Genomic DNA, 17,127 nt, shown 5'->3' with positions numbered 1-17,127 from the left:
TGACCCCAACTCTGCCCTGAGTCCTATTTGTTACCTAGCTTCTCTGGGTCTGTGGGTTATAGCATGGTCTGGTAATAAAAACGGCTGAGTAATACTCAATTGTGTAAATGTACCAAAGTGTTGTCTTCTCTATAGGACTGTAGCAAGTAAGGCACTGCCTGATGGAGTTGTTTACTGTCGACTGTCTAATGGGATGAGAATAACATTGTAACAATAGATGGGCCGTGGAAGAGGGAATTTGATGAAATCATGGCTCATGTGGGTGACTTGATTTCTAGCAGCACCAGATAGAATCTCAACATCAAGTACAGAGTGCTGGCTTCCAGGAAGTGTGTTTGATCTCTGATTAACTGTTTCCGTTCCTGATCAGCAGACTGGCATGGCAATCTGGGAAGATTCAGGTGAGGTAAGAGCTAAGTTGGGAAGGTACTGTCAATAGCTGCCCAGTTAGGTCAGATTGATGTCTGTTGTTGAAATGGCTTTGCCTGATACACACTTGGAACTGGAGAAGAAAAAACAAATTGACACGTATCTACCTGGGATCTCGAAGCCATACAGTTTGAGCATTTGCTGAAGTCCCCTGGGAGGGTTCTACAGGGAATGGGACCCTGCTTTCCTGTACGAAAAGGTGAGCATCTGCTCACAGTTTCAGCCCTTCAGGTGGATGCTTCCTTCTATCACCAGTTTAGTTATAAACTTAACAAAAGGGCCATCCATCCTTTCCCTCGCCTAGCCCATGGATAAAGTCTTTGGTTTTCAATTGCTCTCTGATGTCTGAAATTTTCAAAGAAAATACCTCCATAAAGCAGGAGGAAGAGAGACTTTTGAAATGAAGGATGGAAAGGAGTTGAACTTGGCAAGGTGGCCCAGATGTGGAAATAATATGGGCCCATTACTCAGGCTAGTGCAGTGGTTACCTACAGGCCTTCTGGTTTGTCCAGATGTGGGCCTAGTGTGTGGAAGACACATTTGTAGAGAATACTTCTTTTTCCCATGGATCTTCGTGTGATCTTACTATTGCCCTCTAAGAGCTCCGATCAATAGAAGGCTTGTGTAAACCTTCCCACCCTCCTTGCAGTCAACATTTCTGTACAGAGGTTTCTTTTCAGTAGTTATCCTCAGATTATCCTAATTAACTCAAAGCTCTTGTTTTTAATTTAAATGGCTTTTATTGCCTTCCGGTTGTCTTCCAGATATTCAGCCACATCTTTCTAAACTGCTATAAAGGTGGGGCATGGATTCAGGAATCAGGGCTCAGTTATCCTTGACTGAGCTGACCTCTCCTGACTGCTAACTTGTGGTGTAATTCAGGGCAAAGCCTGTTCCCCTGTGATCGTTAAGACAAAGACACTAGACAAGATGAGAAGGTGGCACCTAGTGGCCCCGATCAAGCGGCAGTGTGCTCTTTCTGGCCAGCCGCTGGGAGCTGTACCTGCTGTCATCCAACTCCTCTCTGGCCCCTAGTAATTTCACTAAACTAATTTTTCCTATTAATTAATTAGTAATATAAATATATATTTCTAAATTAACAACTCCTTCAAAAAACAGTGAGCCATTAATAATAAAATTTTATAATCATCGTAAAACCGTCCAGGGCCTGGAAGATGGCGCAATAATTCACACCTAATTGCTTTCAGCCTTGGGCTCACAAACACAGTAGTTGGAGAAATGAGTTCAGATGCTGTAATTCACACCAGGTCATGGTTTATTATTGAGCTCATCCTTTGGGGGCCTGAAGAAATGGCTTCGGGGGTCATCTCCTTGCTGTGCAAGCTCCAAGTTCTGAGTTTGGATCCCCAGCTCCCACATACAGGCCGGGTATCGTGGTGTTCGGCGTTCCTAGCACTGGGGAGGGCAGAGACAAATGTATCCCAGGGACTTCCTGGCTGCCCAGTCCAGCTGAACCAGAGAATTTCCGCTTCGGTAAGAGAATCTGTCTCATGAAGTAAGGTGGAGAGAGAGCAAGAGAAGGAGACATTGGCATTGAGTTTTGGCCTTCATATGTGTGAACGCAGGCATGTACATGGGGTAGGGGAGGGGAGGGAGAGAGAATGTCATGCAAGAAATATGTGGTCTGCTGTGGGAGTTGGTTCACAGTGTCTGTCTAGTACTGTCAGCTGAGCCAAGGCCCAGAAGAAATGAAGGTGTTTGAAACCAACCAACTAACCAACAACCAACCAACCCACCCACCAAACGACCAACCAACCAACCAACAACCAACCAACCCACCCACCAACCAACCAACCAACCAACCAACAACCAACCAACCAACCAACAACCAACCAACCCACCCACCCACCCATCCAACCAACAACCAACCAACCAACCAACCAACAATCAACCCACCCACCCACCCACCCATCAACCAACAACCAACCACCAACCCACCCACCCACCCACCACCAACCAACCAACCAACAACCAACCACCCACCCACCCACCCACCAACTAACCAACCAACAACCAACCACCCACCAACCAACCAACCAAACAAACAAACAAACAAACACAACACAACACAAACAAACCCTCCATTTTGTAAGCTCAGTGGTCACTTGGAAACTGAGCGTAGCCTTGGACTTGTGCCACTAACTCTCTCTCTGTCCATGTACTTTACTCGACTCAAAGCATCCCTAGGCAAGAGATGTCACTTGCTTCCCCGCTGAGATGTAGTTTGGAGACTGGGATATACTGCCAGAGGAAAGCAGTGTAGATCTAGAAGACACATCGTTCAGAGCTGTCCTTCAGGTCACTGCAATTCTGTGTCATATCATCATTTGCCAAACAAAGAGCCTGGTGAAATGACCTCATGTGTTTCTTCTACTCAAATGTTCCACACTTTCTGTTAGCCTCAGGAACCTCAAACCAGATCTGTTGACAAGGGTGCCCCGAGATTAACACTGGTGGATTTTGTTGGAGACGTCTGTTGTTTCTGCTTTCTATAACATACAGTGTTTTCTATTTCTGTTTAATTTCTATTTTTATTCTATTTAATATACCAGTTAAAACACTTTAACCGACATTCTAGGCCGTATGCTAAGCAGTGGGAATATGATGACTGAGAAAAAAGATTTGGGTCAGGGGTGGGCCTGGAGGGAAAATGCTTGACTGGCATGTGCAAGCAAGGCACACAGTCAAAATGTATATCTTTACCAAAACAACGTCCTGTTCTCCTAGTGAAAAATCTTTCAAGTGAAGCAGGCAGTGAGTTGAATATCTGAGGCTTAGGTTGGCGGAGACGGGGCAGTTGCCTGTCAGTGGCACTGATAGACTCGTAACTTCTAGAGTCAGGCTGTATGGAGGACAACAGCGTAGAAACAGCATCTTTCCACTCACACATTCCACGACTCAGTGGTGCCCAAATGCTTCAGAAGCGCTTTGCCATTCATTCCTGCCTCTGCCATCACCACAGACACAGCCGCTAGAGTGCACAAGCTTATACATCACCATACACCTTTTGAAATGCATGCTTGCTATACACGGCCTCTGGAAATCCTATCCCAAGCCACAGTTGGATAAATGAGATCTCTATCACAAGGTCTCTCCTCCACGCCACTCCATGTGTACACACACACACACACACACACACACACACACACACACACACAACACACACACACACACACACACACACACACACACACACACACACACACACACACACACACTATGTTGTCCAGGCTGGCCACACCACTCTTTTCCTGCCGCACTCTCCCAGGTCCTATGACTACAGTCATGCACAAACTTCCCTGGCTGCACAATTTTTCTTAATGTTGTGTTGTTGAGGACAATTTGAAGAAAACGACAGCCACAGGAAACTTACGCTACATCCACCTTTGCTACAAGCAATGTTTGTTTCATGAGAAAACATGTCACTAAGAATTCTGGGATTTAGGGAAAACTTGTGGAGAAAATGATAGCTGTACACTCCGAGCAATGAAGCAACTTTTTACAATCATTGTAGGTAACAATGGCACCGATTTTTCAAAGTTTGTTTCTACCTGCTTTTACAAGGTTAATTTCTGCAAGAATTGAGGTGATTTTCCATGGCAAAAAAGACTTTAATTGGTTGTAAATGAATCAATATCCATCACTTTCACAGGAAAAAACATCCTAATCAGATTGGCTATCAATGGGTGAGGCCTCTATCTTGCTGGATCTTTATTTCAGTTTTGGGAGAAGACTACACATTTTGAGCCAAACTGTGTGATCTGATCCAAAGCATCACAATGTTTTATTGATCTGGATGGTAGAGAAAGCATTCAGAAGTGACCAGTCTGCCAGATAGCTACAGCATCACTTAACAGAAAAAATAAAGTAGCCCTGAATGAAAGCCTACCAGAATATATTCTTCCTCATTAAACAGAATTCCTCGAGAATAAATCAATGTTGCTGTTAGACCAACATCATTTTATAGACCTCCATTTCTGTAATATCCCCCACCCCAACTGTTTGACGTGGTGGTCTAATTTCAGGCCATGCCCCAGCTACCCCTTCTCACTGTAAGAGCTTTCAGAAAACTCCTCAGCCATGTTACTGTTAGCTACTTTAGTTCGATAACCAAGCTTGGTGTATTAATTACTTTTCTCACTGATGAACAAGACACCCAACAAAAGCGCCCTCTGCTTCCACCATTAGCTGTTGGCTGTTGACCTCTTGCAAATTCTTATGGTTCTCTGAGTTTCCTGTTAGTGAAACTTACAAAGTAACCCTGATCTCACAGAGAGTATCAGGCCAGTGTAGACACCTGGACAGACAATTCCTGAAACATAGCTGGCATCCTCTTGATAAACACATCCTTTCTGTCAGCCCTCTTGAATACAATCTGCTTAAAAGAAAAAGTAGAAAAAGAGAGAGAGAAAAAAAAAGAACCAGAACGTGTGGAAAAAAAAAAAAACCACACTTAGGGAAAACCTGCTGGAAAAAAAGTAATTTTCAATGACACTGAACTATTCCCCCAAGTCTTTAAAAATTCTCTGATCAAAATGAATGATTGCAGAAGAGTCCCTTATTGATGGTCTCTTTCCACAGCAGTGAACACCTTTGAAATCATGTAGAGGTAATTGTGAAAGAAGTTATATGCATAAAATTACTTCTCTCATGCAATGAGGATCATAAATCAGTCACAGTCAATCCATCTGTAACGCTTTTGTTTCTTCTCATTTCCATAGATTACGACACAAATAAGCTGGGGTTGTGTAACTCACAGACCCTGGGGAGATCCCTGTGATGAGGCCTGGGTGAGGCAGAGAGGAGGCAGTGAGGGTTTTTAGGAAGACTACTATGGCTTCTCCATCCTCCTCCTGACTCTTGGTTTCTTGAGAAGGAAGACTTGATCTTCTCAGAGACAGAAGAGGTCCTTATCTACCTCCTTTGCTGCCTATTGTGTCCCTGCTGACTGAAGTGGGTCAGTGTCTGCAGCCACTGATGCTTGAGAGGGCTGCTGGACATAGTCAACATCACTCTTAGAAGCTCCTCCAACTTGAATGTCAACTGTGAAAATCCCTCAGGGGATTCCCTTGGTAAGGACTCTGTGTTGAGCTCTACCTGCTTGCCTGGTGAGAGAGATAGACTGGAGGGGAATGTTATCTTCATCTTGGAGTTTGTAAGTGGCAATGTAAGACCTGGTTTTGTCATTGGGAAGACCCTGCTGGCAGTGCCTCCGATATTCCTCCCTGTGGCACTGCTAGCCAGCCATGGCAGGAATATTGATCGGGAGTTACCAGATGAAATATGTGTGTTGGGAGAAGAGCAGAGTCAGCCTGCAAGAGTCACATTGGAGAAGAACCGGGCAATTAGGCTCCTGTTGAGTGTTCAGGGAAGACAATTCTCGCTTCATGAAATACACTTTGCTTTGCCTTGGGGGAAATTTATTGCTCTTTCATTTGATGTGCTCCTTTAAGAGGTCAGCTTTGCCTTTCAGTCCTCCTAGAATTTATTCCTTATTCCATTGTCCCTTGCTAGGCATCCTCATTGAAGATGTCCTGTGTCTGAACTGCCACACAGCCAGAGCCCTCCCTAAACTGCTTTTGACAATGAACAGGTATTTTGGGGTTGGGGTGTGATAAAAATCAAACTTACTCATGCTAGACAAAAGGAGAAAACTGATTAGCCTGGTCTGTTTTCAGAAACAAAACACTCCCGAACCCATACACCCATATAGGTCGCCTAACTGGTTCATTTACCCCAGAGGAATCCACTGGCGCTGTGGTATTGATCAGTCAACACTGTGGTTCAGAATTGGTTTTCAGTGGGTTCTATGTGGTGTATATGTGTTCAGTGTATATCTGCCTGTTGAGGAAATTGATTCAAACAAATTAAGAGAATCCAAACTGAGGGTTCAATAGAAAGTAGCTCAGATAAAAGGTTTCACTTCTTAGCTTAGAAAATGAGGCTTCCAGGTCTTCTTGGCCTGGTTGCCTTTGCAGTTTTACTGTGTGCCTTCCCTCAATTTTGCTCCAAATCTCAGCTCTCCTGAAATGTGTCTAGTTCCCCAAATGCACCAAGTTGATTTACTTATAATATTTCCATCACCAGGAATCTTTTTGTTAAATTTCCTTCCATTTTCTCAATCAAATATTTATAGATGATTCTTTTTTCTTTTTTTATTATTTTATTTTATTATACAATATAATTTAATTCTACATATCAACCATGAATTCCCTTGTTCTCCCCCATCCTGCCCCCCTCCCCTTCCCTCCTGCCCATCCCCCATTCCCATCTCCTCCAGGGCAAAGACTCCCCCAAGGATTGAAATCAACCTAGTAGACTCAGTCCAGGATTCTTTTAAAGATTAATCTTAATTTTGTAAAAATATTTTACATGCTATCCACCTTCTTACCACACTTTTGATTGTATAATGCAGTATCCCTGACACCACGGTCCGTTACTGGCACAGTGTTGTAATCAAGACTCCTAGAACTTACTCATGTTGTTCGAAGGCAGCAATTTCTGATCATCCTCCACTCTCTGCATGCTCACGAGGCCTGACTTGATTTTCCAGCATAACTGCAGTGTTATTTTACATGCTAAACAGTATGTCTGTCTTCCTCAACTAATTTGACAGAAACATGGTGCTGAGGAGCTATATAATTAATTTCTGTAGTCTTAGCACATGCATATTTTATCACAAAAGAATGAATAGTTGAGTGAATGGTTGAAACCAAAGCCAAGGAAAGAATGTTGATTTTTTTTTTTTAACCTAAAATGGAAGTGATGAATGTAGGAAGGGTCCAACGCCTCCTTCCTTCTCATATGCAGAATGGATTACAGAAAGCTTAGTTGGATTAGCCCACTGGGCTGGCCTGTCTGCATCCTAAGCTTTGGGAACCTCATAGCTCTGGTGTAGTTACTCAGAGCAACAACAATTCTCTACATTGAGGATATTTGGTCTATTGTAGTAATTACTGAAGAGATGTATAATTTAGTATCTACTGTAGCTATTCAGAGCAAGGTTATATTAGCCTTTAGACTACAGGAACAAGTAGGAATGGTTGAAATAATTGTGATGTGCCCTGTGTGGGTAGCCTCTGCATAGCCCTCTAGATGGCATGTGAAGACTGGCCCAGGTAGGTGGCATCTTTGGGCTCCTCTGTCCTGACGGCCAGGTGAGTTTGGAAAGGAACGTAGAGAAGAGCAGAGTGAGGCCAGGGTGCCTTTCTCTGGGTGAGTTGATGCCTTTACCAAAGGCCACAGGTCTCACCAGGTGGCATTCTTTACTAGACACCAGCTCCTCCCTGGAGCTCCACCAGCTCCAGGCCTCACTGGCCTCTCCCCTAAGACACTATCGTGTATGCATTCTTCCCTGTGGCCGTTACTAAACATTGGTGCCCACAAACTTCTGTCCATACGTTAAGCCCCTCAGTCTCCTCAATTTAAGAACAGCTCTGTTTCTTTCTGGAGAGCATGACTGCTGAACCTCCAATGCATGTAAGAGCCTCACTGATCTGCATACATGTACACCACCCATGTGAGGCACTAGTAAAATCTTAGATTTTTATAATTTAAAAAGAGATGAAGTGTTAATGTTTTCTCTGCCTACCCCCATTTGATCATTTTGTGTTCCACCATTCAGAAGCCACCAATGCAGAAACTGGTTATTCAGATTATCACTTTCATGCCATCAAATGCGGCTCTGAGAAGTGTCGCTCTGAAAATGTGAGACCAGGTACTAGTTCCTGCAGGAGTTACGCATGCAGAGGTGAACTGTGCATGGGGGTCTGCTTACTGCTGCTGCTGTCCCATTTCTCCCAGGTCTTGCAAGAGGCGGCTAGTAAAGTAAACATGGAGGATATTAATTAGGCTGGGGCTAAATAATGGTTGATTTGCAGCCCTAATTTCAAAGGAACTTAATATTTAATTTAGTTTGTGTGTATGGTGTGTGTGTGTGTGTGTGTGTGTGTGTGTGTGTATGTGTATGTGTGTGTATGTGTGTGCCTGCCCAAGTATTGGTGTGTTGGTGCATGTGTGCATACGTTTGGAGACCAGAAGTTGATACTGTGCATCTTCCTTGATTACCCTCCACCTTGTTCTTTCAAGACAGGGTCACTTACCAAAGTCAGAGCTTACTGTCTAGACCAGTTGGCCAGGGGGCTTTAGGAATCCACAGGTCTCTGCCTCCCCAGTCCTAGGATCACAAGTGCATGCTGCACCCACCTTTTAAGTGGGTGTTGAGGATCTGATTCTCAGTCCCCATGCTTACACAACAAACACTTGACCACCTGAGCCATCTTCCAGCCCTGGATTTCTCCATTGTTAACTAATGAGGGAAATTTTCAGACTCTGGCTTTGAGATTTTAAATTCCTCATTCTTACTGAGAAATGCGTGTAATCCCCACATGCCCCTACTCTTGCCCAAATCAAAGTCCACGTGCTAACAGTGCATTTGGACAGACTTTGCAAGAATCTGATTAAGATTTACAATCAATTCCATTTTAAAGGGAAGTTCTGCCAATGTAGGAACTTTCGGAAACAACTGAATCCTAGTTTTGTGATTTAGATATATTTTCAATTGTAGAAACATTTAGAAAAAAGTTTATATCCTTTGTGTTCTGGAAAAATGGCTATAGTTATATTTTATGTCAATGTAAACAGTCCTTCAAAGGTCCTCAGAGCACCAAAATGTTTCATTAACCAAGATTGTAGATATGGTTTGTTAACAACTGGTCTCATTAACTTGTGCACAGAGCTTGATATTTTATGTATCTTAATAGTCTATAGTCAGAGCATGGATTAATTCTTCTCCAAAATAAGAACTGCTTTTTCCCATTTTGATGAAAACTTAAATAAATCTGATATGACAACAAATGGAGGTAACAAGAGAGACAGCCCAGTGGAGGCTGTTTACCTGGCCCTGGAGTGGTTTCCAAACTCGAGTAAGAGACCATGAGCATTATGAATGAGCAAAGTCTACCTGGCTGAAATGAGGACTTACTCTATGTCAAGCCAAGTTAGTTGAAATCAAGATGGATGCAAAGTTTGCAGGGAAAAAAAAGAGAGAAATGTTTGAAATGATCAGGAAGAGAGGGAGATCATGCTTGGAGATATTCTAGCTGTTTTAGACCTTGCTTAAAGCAGTTACAGAAAACTGAACTCTGAAACAGGAATCTGATATTTTGGTGTGGATTATTGATATGATAAATACTCATATACTATTAGACATTGAAGGGGTGTTCTTACTTGAAATTAATCTTTACAGACTGACAAGACTGAGAACCAGAGACAGTGGATGGCTTCCACAAGGAGCTGGTGAGTGAGGCCTCTGGTCCTTGTCTTCTGTCTCCAACACTGTTTCCTCTGCAGAGCAGGAACGTTCAAGTTTTTATACAATTTAAACAATTTTATTGTCAATACTGTCAAAACACACAATATTAGAAATAAATTTATTCAGAGATGTTCATAATCTCTACACTAGGATGAACCCAGAAAAGTCAAAGGAGTCCAAAATAAATTCGTGTGCTGGATAACTGAATGCTAAGATATCAATTCTTCCTAAATTAGCCCATATAATTAATGTACTCGCCATCATAAACCATCACAGTTTTAGTTGGCAGAAACTGGCGAGCTGGTTTGAAAGAGTGTATAGACATGGGAAAGGCAGCTGAAGTATTTAGAAACAGACCTGAAAACAGAAAACAATGGGAGCCCAGCTTTCCTCCTGTTTATTGAAATGGCTGCTCTTTTCCATTGTGTTTCTGCTCTTGTTGAAACTGAGTTGGCTGTGTGTGTTGGGCTCCCTGTGCTGCTGGACTGACTTCTCAGTCAGTCACTTTTATGCTGGCACCACACCGCCCTGTGTCGTCGTAGCTTTGGTCATCACGGGGTGGTTTGAGAGAGACATGTCCCTCACAGTCTTGGGTATGTGTACACCTGGCCTCCCGTTGGTGGTTGTTGGGGGAGGTTTAGGTGATGCAGCCTTGCAGGAAGAGGCATGTTCGGGGGGGAGGACTCTGAGATGAAAAGCCTTGGACTGCTTCCACTTCCTTCTGTGTGCTTCATGCCTGGTAAAGGATGTGAGCTGGCGGCTTCTGCTCTGCCTGCTGCCTGCTGCTGTTCTTCCCCGCTGTTATGCACTCTACCTCAGTGGAACCGGTCCTCAGCCAAAAGAAACTCTTTCTTCTAAAGGTGCTTCAGTCATGGTGCTTTGTCACAGTAACAGAGAAGTCATCAACACACACAATTTTAAAGATTAATTTTTGTTTTTTTCCATTTATGTGTCAACATGTGTGTGTGTGCATGCTCACACTCGTGAATGTGTGCAGAATCAAGAAGAGGGCATTAGAAACCCTGGAGCTGTTCTTAAGGATGTTTTAAACTGCTTGATGGACAAGGATGTTGGGAACCACACTCAGTTCCTCTGCGAGAGCAGTACACACTCTTCACTACTGAGCTATTTCTTCAGCATATGTGCCATAATTTTAAAACACAAAGTGTGATGCCTCATTCCTTTTTTGCATTTCAAATGCATTTTAGATTTTTTTCCGTTTCTATGAAGAATATAATTGGAATATTTAAGGACCCCTTGCCCTTTGAATCTCTACATCGACTTACCTAGGACAGACATTTTAAAAGTATTAATTCTTCCAGTCTATGAATATATCCTCTCTAACTGATCTCATCAATGTTTGTATTTTTCAGTGTATTGGTTTTTCACCTTCTTGATTAAATTAGCTTTAGAGCATATTTGTGCAATTCATAAATGGGATTGTTTTGTGGAATTTTTTTTTTTTTTTTTTGTCTAGAGCATTAGTATTATTGATGCTGTTTGGATACAGGGTCTCACATTGTAGCTCAGGCTGGCCTGGAACTCACTATATATCCAAGGCTAACCTCAAAGTCGATTGAATTCTGGTGCTTCAGACTCTTGAGTGCTGAGATTTCAGGCATGAGGGACCACACTTGGCATTAAATTGTTATTTGTGTATGGAATTATCATGGATTCTTGAACAGTGGTTCCATATCTAGCCCCTTGACTAAACTCACTTATCAGATCTATTTTTTCTTTGTTGGGTCTTTGGGGTTTGAGCTGTATGGGATCATGTCATGTACCAATAGAGACAAATGTGCTTCTTCCTTTTTGCTTTGGATAGCTTTTATTATTTTTTATTGTCTAATTACTCCTGATAACCCACTGTACTATGTTGAATAGAAGAGTTGAGAATGCTCATTCTTCTCTTGTATCAAATCTTAGAGAAAAAGCCTCAAGTTCTTTTATGCTAGCTGTGGGTTTTTCAGAAGAGGTTTTTACTACAGGGAGGGAAAGCTTCTGTCTGTATCTACACTGTCAAGGAACCTTTATCATTAAGGATGTTGAGCTACGTTGAATGTTTTTCTGGGTCAGTATTATCAGTATTTTTATATATCAGAATGTTAATGTAATGGATCATGGTGGTTGATTTGCATATGTTAAATTAGCATTTCTATATTACTGATAAAGTCTATTTGACACTAATATATTATGAAAGACTTTTCTATCAATGTTTATCAAAGACATTGGCTTGTAGATTTCTTGTGATATTTTTATCTAGCCTGAGTGTCAAGGAGCTCCTGGTCTTATGAAATGTATTAGGAAGTATTTTCTCTACATATATTTGTTTTGGAAGAGTTTCACAAATACTGACATTAAATGTTTTTTGAAAGTTTGAAAGAATTCTGCTATAAAAGTCTTTGATGTTTTGTTGGAAATCATTTATTATCACATTAATTTCATTCATTTGTTTCTTATTATTCTGCGGAGGTTTTCTATTTCCTTACTGAAACCTGGAGGGCTGTATTTTTAATTTAGAAATTTGCCCATTTCTTCTAGATTACCCAGTTTATTGACACTATTAGAGGAGGGAGTTAGAGGAGGGATAATTAACACTAAAGATCTTTGAAAAAGGTCTATGGAAACTGAACATAGAAGCATCTGAAAATATATACATATACATACATACATATATACACATACCCACAATACACATACACATACATGTTTACACATATACATATACACATATACACATACATACATATATACATACACCTATATATGCATATACACACACATACTCATACATACACATACCCACACATACATATATAAAAGGGATTTAAGTGGAGTTACTCTATATTAGGATGGCAGTGCCTCTCCCAGATACCACTGGCTATCAATAAAAGGCCCAGTGCTAAGTATGGGTTACTTTTGTGTGTGTGTGTGTGTGTGTGTGTGTGTGTGTGTGTGTGTGTGTGTGTATGTGGTTTTTTCAAGACAGGGTTTCTCTGTGTAGCTTTGGTGCCCGTCCTGGATCTCACTCTGTAGACCAGGCTGGCCTTGAACTCACAGAGATCCACCTGGCTCTGCCTCCCAAGTGCTGGGATTAAAGGCGTGCGCCGCCGACACCCAGCGAGTATGGGCTACTTTTTTGGTGTTGTTGTGAAGTGGGGTCACATAGACCCTCCAAACATTATAAGCGACTGTCATTGTTCTTGGTTATCCTCAAGAACTTGATACTAAGACTCTGTTGCTGAATATATCACAGACCTGAGTCACTGAACATGAAGAAACCAAGCTGGTACCAACCTGGAAATGTCACTTCGTCTAGCTAACTTTCGTAGTGCTGGTAGGTAATTGACATGCTCCCTGCGGGGAAAAGTGATCACCAGTCTTACTCACTCTAAGCCCTGCAAACCACAACAGCAATGGCCTGGCCAGCATGCCCACTGGTAGGATGGTGGCCAAAACAATGTGGGGGTTACCAACCACTTTCTGGTTGGATGAAAAGCCCACTCTGTAAGATGGACACCAGACCCGGACCAAACACCTTGGGCTGGTTATATCAGAGGCTCTAGGTAAGAACCCAGTCCTCCAATTTTGCTAAGTGAACATGGTAGTGCTCTGCTCCCTCAGTTCTTATCTTTATACCTGTATATTACTGCGGCGCTCAGCCCCCAACCGACGTGCTTTTTTTCTGCAGCAGGTAGCAATTAATTAACACAGAGACCAAGAACTGGTCCATGAGCAGAGAATGAGGAGTGCTTAGGTCTACATGGGACTTCTATGTCACAACCACTCTCCCCCCCCCCTCCCCAAGGCTCAGGGATCATTGAGGAAGAAGGGTGGAAAGACGGTAAGAGCCAGAGAGAGAGGTTGTCGGTACCAAAAAGTACTCGTCAGGCAAAGCAGGACAGCTGCACACACGACTGTGCGCACACATGTACAGTGACTGCGTGCAAGGTGGGGCAGAGGTTAAGGAAGTCCCACCCCTATGTGAGGAGCTATTGGCAGTTGACGGCTCCTGGGAGAACAAGAGTCACATTGGGATGAGGGCCCCGAGAGGCCACCCATGCTTTAGTACCTAGTCCTTAACCATGTCCTTACGGGAAGCGCGGAATGTATTCAGTGGGGATTAAATTTGAGAGGGTAGCATGTTTGGAGGGGAAGGTTCAGGGAGGGATAAAAGAGGAAATGGAGGGGAGGGAATGGTGGATGGATTGCATCCAAGCACACTATATACATGTATGAATATTATGTAGAATGTTTGATGGGAGAGGAGAATAATGGGGTTAGGAACAGTGGAGGAGAAGGGTGTGGAGGGAGGTTAGTTAGTTACGGAAGAGGAGTAAGTCCTGATGCTCTAGGGTACAGCAGAGTCCTATGAACCATTTATGTCTCATAAACTAGTAGAAGAAAGGAATGCAAGCACTCCAAACATAAATAAATTAGAAACATTTAAAGAAAGAGGCATGCTGACGACCCTAACTTAACCATTACACATTATGCACGTGCCCCATATTGACACACTGTAACCTATGACGATAGTTAGGTTCAGCTGTCAACTCTACACACCCGGAGAGAGGGACCCTCAATGGAGAAGTTGCCTCCACCAGACTGGTCAGTAGGCATGTGTGTGGAACATTTTCCTGATTTCTAAGTGATATAGGGGTGCAGCCAGCTGTGGGGTACATCCCTAAGCAGGCGGGCTTGGGATGTATATGAAGCTGGCCGAGCAGGCCGGGGGAGCATGCCAGTAGGCAGTGGTCCTCCATGGTGCCTGTCTTTGCTCCTGCCTGAGCTCCTTGCCTGACTTTCCTCAGCAGTGGACTGTGACAGGGATGCACGAGCCCAGATAAGGCCTTTCCTCCCTGCGTCGCTATTGCTCATGGTGTTTTATTACACCGGCAAAAAAGCAAGATACCGTCAATATGAACCATTAGTATATGTCAGCAAAATTTAAAAATGCAAATGTTTTAGTGTATATAAAATATTGTGGACTGATATATATATATATGTTTCATTTTTAATAAAACAGTTTATGTATATACAAAAATTGCCCATGATAGCCTCTAGTAATACTTTTTATTTCTCTGGGTATCAGTTTTAATATCTTCACTTAAAATTTTTATGTATTTGAGTCTTTCCATTTTTTTATTTATTTATGAGTTTGTTGATTTTTGTCTTATAAAAAGCTATTGATTTTGTTGGTCTTTTCCCAGGCTTGCTTTCTCTATTTGAATTATTTTATAGCTTTTCTATTGTAAATTTTGAGTCTGATTTATAGTTATTTTCCTGATGCGATGTTAGGCTGTTTGAGACCTGTCTTCATTTTCAATGTAGAAATTTACTACTATCACCCTTTTCTTTTTTTAAAAAAATCTTTTATTATTGAGATTATAATATAATTACATCATCTCTCCCTTCCCGTTCTTCCTCCTAAACCCTCCCAATACCACTCCTTGCTCTTTTTCAAATCCTTTCCCCACCCCACCCCACTGTGTTTCAGGGAACATTTCAAGGCATGGAAAGAGTGTAAGAAGCAGAGGAACAGGGAGTTTCCTATGATACTGTCTCCTAGTGAAGTCAGAAGCCACATCCACGTCATAACCCACACCCACGTCAGAAGCCACATACACATCAGAAGCCACACCCACGTCAGAAGCCACATACACATCAGAAAGCCACACCCACGTCAGAAGCCACACCCACGTCAGAAGCCACACCCACGTCATAATCCACACCCACATCAGAAGCCACACCCACGTCAGAAGCCACACCCACGTCAGAAGCCACACCCACATCAGAAGCCACACCCACGTCAGAAGCCGCACTCACATCAGAAGCCACACCCACGTCAGAAGCCACACCCACGTCATAACCCACACCCACGTCAGAAGCCACACCCACGTCAGAAGCCGCACTCACATCAGAAGCCACACCCACGCCAGAAGCCACACCCACATCAGAAGCCACACTCACATCAGAAGCCACACCCACGCCAGAAGCCACACCCACATCAGAAGTCTCACGGGAATGGCTGCCTGTCATTCCTTCCTTAAAGTTGTTTTTACAACATGACACAGGGTGGTTTGTTGTCTTTCTATTGTCACTTGACCCAAGATGTTTATAAATTTCCTTTTAATATTTTATTTAACCCCTAGATTACTCACAAGAATGTTGTTCAGCTCATGCTTACATGTGCCTTTTCAAAAACTTCTCCCAGCATCAATGTGTAGTTCTACATCACAGTTGTTGGAAATAATACTGACTGTGACTTCAATCTTAAGATCTGTCAAGTTTTATTTTGTGAGTAGTGTGTGTGCACTAAAGAGGAATGCTGGCTCTGTCTGGGTAGCCCGTCCCTGGATTTTGTGTTGGGAGCCTCCATTGAGTCCTTGGGATAGACAGGGCAGAGTAAGTAACTGCTGGAGGCCTCCAGGATCTTACAGTGAACTTCCCGCAGTGCCCTGGCCCTCCTGTGCCAATGTTCTCCCAACCTCAGCTCTCTCCCATCACCTCTCTCCACGGTCTTTCTCCATTCAGGGGTCTGCACAGCACTGGGGCTGTGGTAGATGTGGACTCCTTCCCCTCTCGTTTAAAATAGATTGGTAGTCTTTTCAGTAGACCAGTAGAAGAGCAGCCACTCTCTATGATTTAAGGAGACTCTGAACTTTGACTGTGGACTGTATAATATATGGCTGGCTTGAAGCTCTGAGGTCAAGGGTCAGAAGTAATGAATTTATTGCTAGATTATGTCTCCTCTCACTTTTAAAAGCGATGGTATATTTGGAACATTAAATTATGAATATTTTTCCTTCCAGAAATGGTCTTAGAGAAGATATACTAAATTAATAGTTTCTAGCCGCAGCCAGACTCTTCTCATTATTTGTCGTGATCTCAGAAATGATTGACGAGAGGGAGACTTAGGGCAAAGAAAAACAAACCCGAAACTAGAGCCAGGGTGCCGAGTTTAGGGTTAGACTAAAAAAGGGACAGGCAGTGGTCAATTTGGACTTCCTAGAATGTAGGAAATGTCAGAAGGCGATGGTAAGCAGAAACATGCCAGATACTACTGTAAGGGAAAGCATGTTAAAGAAATGTCTTTTCTTGGTGATTGTACCATCATGAGCAATGAAAAATACAATTATTCTATGTCACTTCAGATCATTCTGAGATCGACATGAATATCTGGGTGCTGAATGGGCTCTCACACTGTACTGCAGGTGCTCGGTACTGATGTTAATGCCTTGCTGCTGGATCTCAGGTCACAGGACGGTGTGGCCTCCAGCATCTCCGCTCTCAAGTCAAGGCTCCGATGATGCAGAGTCAGGGCTGTTCTTCTTCTAACCGTCATTCTCAGGTGTTTCCTCCGT

Source organism: Peromyscus leucopus, chromosome 10, assembly GCF_004664715.2.
Source record: "Peromyscus leucopus breed LL Stock chromosome 10, UCI_PerLeu_2.1, whole genome shotgun sequence".
Lineage (NCBI taxonomy): Eukaryota > Metazoa > Chordata > Mammalia > Rodentia > Cricetidae > Peromyscus > Peromyscus leucopus.
The sequence above is the reverse complement of the archived record's forward strand: the minus strand, read 5'-3'. Positions refer to the sequence as shown.